General features: G+C 49.4%; 1 non-coding gene across 1 annotated transcript; it reads left to right on the forward strand.

The window, feature by feature from the left end:
- Window positions 1-1143: 1143 nt before the first annotated feature.
- Window positions 1144-1298, forward strand: LOC143364480 (5.8S ribosomal RNA). Its single transcript, XR_013084147.1, has one exon. It is a non-coding gene; the product is annotated as a 5.8S ribosomal RNA (ribosomal RNA).
- Window positions 1299-2500: the final 1202 nt, after the last annotated feature.

Raw genomic sequence — 2500 nt, forward strand, 5'->3', positions numbered from 1 at the left:
TTCGGGTCTTCGGGAATCGTCACCGACGTTCACATTGCAAACTCGAACGATCAATAGGGTGCGGTTTCCCGTCGGACGCTGAATGTTATAGCTTAACCACGAATATAGAAATACCCGTCGTTACGAATCGATGTTTTTCACCCGCCACCTGATGGATCGTGTTCTCTTTGATAAAAATACCTCGTGTCAAAGAGACGTGTATACTATAATATACGCCATTGGTCTGCCTGTGTGTAGGCTCTCCGACAATTATATGGACAATTACGGTCGCAAGAACAGGGATGTAAGCGTCGATTCGAATCCACATATCGCGCTTCCTCGGTCTTCGCCTGTGGTGTCCGAGATACGTCCATTGGAAACGGTGGTGTTGTCTCTCCTCTAGAGAAAGAGAGGACAACAACAGGGTACCTGTGGAAAACTTGCGGTGAACGCGTTGTGTTCTGTCACGAACGTCGAGGAATAGGATGAGAGAAGGACCGGCTGTGAAGCTCGCTTTTAAAGCTGCGTGAGTCTGACACCCTACTCTGTGTGGCGATAGCGCACACACGAGCGTGGGACGAATGACCGCTGCCAGAGCCGGCTGTGAGTCCCGCTCTATTTATCGAGTTCGCGTATGACATAGAGCACAAAACGTCGCCGCATGCGTGTTCGTTGACGAACACGTATATTCGAGAGGACCGGCTGCGTAGCTCGCGTAAAGCTGTGTGCGATTCTGACACTCTACTCTCTGTGTGGCGATAATACAGTGCACAAGAGCTTGGGACGAACGATCGCGCACGGCCAGAGCCGGCTGTGAAGTCCGTTAGTTATCGAGTTCATTCTCCAATAAGAGAGAGGAGGAGGAGAAGTGTCGGGATCCAGTATCGGGTTGTCTATGATCCCCGTCGTTTTCTGAATTCTCCTCCTGTGTTTTCCACTTTAAAGGTTTTTCAATGTATTTTCCGCCCGGCCGTCGGATACGTGTGCGCATTGCAATCGCGTACTCGCGACGGTTTCCGTTTCTACGGACGATCGTGTGTCGTCCTTAAAAACGACGCCTGAATCTCCTTCGCGCGCTGGTTGGAGCTTTCAGGTATCGGCGTTCTTATGAACCGCAGAACAAGAGACATAATTATATATTGATTATAAATCAAATTATACGATTACCCTGAACGGTGGATCACTTGGCTCGTGGGTCGATGAAGAACGCAGCTAATTGCGCGTCAACGTGTGAACTGCAGGACACATGAACATCGACATTTCGAACGCACATTGCGGTCCACGGATACAATTCCTGGACCACGCCTGGCTGAGGGTCGTTTACGTAACCAAATACTGCTTGCGTTGCTCTTGTAAGTCCCCGCCGTCGCTTACCTCTCCATGTCGAATTTTGTGGAGGGCGCAAAGAGCGTTTCTGAGTCGGGTTGCAAAGATGCTACGTACGAGCGAACGATGGACGTTTCGTCGGCGTTTGACGCGGTTCTGTGAAAATTGCAAATTTTACATTGCGTCTAACGGTCTTCGTGAGAAGAAGGAAATAGGAATGGGTATCACATTCGGACTTGCGTGAGTGTTTTGCGGCGTCGTGAGTCGTATTTTCAATACGACCGCCCGTGAACACCGCTCCGACGATCGAAATCTCTCTCTCCTCTCTCTCTGGAACGATTCGCATTGCGGAAGAAGCGTTTCACTCTCGAACATTTTACGCGCTCCCGACGTCGTCTGAAATGATGCGTATACGAAAGGTATAAGAGTCTCAAGAGACTACAGTGAATGGACACAAATAAAGAAAGAGATACCGGACACCCGTGTAAAATCTGTGTGCGCAACTGTGGCGTGCAACGTAAGCCCCAGGGAGATGATATATAAAATAAAATACGTCTGTGCGTGGATGTGTCTCTCTACACATAATTGCGGCGGAGGGTCGTCGTTGCCAGCGACTTCGACAAACATATTCTTAGAGTTCGCGAGACAGTGGTCTCTCGTTCTACGAACGCTTTGATGACTGATGGACATAGCAACATTTGGCATTGTGCGGGATGCGCACGCGTACTTGTATCGGGTCGAATAATTTCCCCGTCGTCGCGTGTCCTCGCTAATCCGTTGCGGATTCCATCGCCACGTTCGTTGAATTGAATGACGACCGAGATCTCGTGTCTCTTTGGTTTGATCGATGATATCGCGTCGTGCAGCGTTTCTGTACCCCCGTGTGTCTAGTGTAGTAGAGAAACCCCACCGGGTGTTGAAAATATATATACTCCTCTATGGAGTGGCTTTCGAACATCGTTGTCACCACAACGTGTTGTCACGCAGAGCACGAGAAGGTGAAGGTGAAAACAAACCTTTGTCGGTCGCCCCATGTCTTTTTTTCTTCATTGTCGATCGCGAGACCGCGCGATCTGTCGGTCGTCCAGTCCCCGGAAGTTCTTTTCGACGGACGTTAAAGTTAACCGGCCGATCGTCTAGCGAGAGTTTCCGATCGACGAACAAAATGAAGAAATCTCTATATATACATTATATA

The sequence above is a fragment of the Halictus rubicundus genome, unplaced genomic scaffold (assembly GCF_050948215.1).
Source record: "Halictus rubicundus isolate RS-2024b unplaced genomic scaffold, iyHalRubi1_principal scaffold0582, whole genome shotgun sequence".
Lineage (NCBI taxonomy): Eukaryota > Metazoa > Arthropoda > Insecta > Hymenoptera > Halictidae > Halictus > Halictus rubicundus.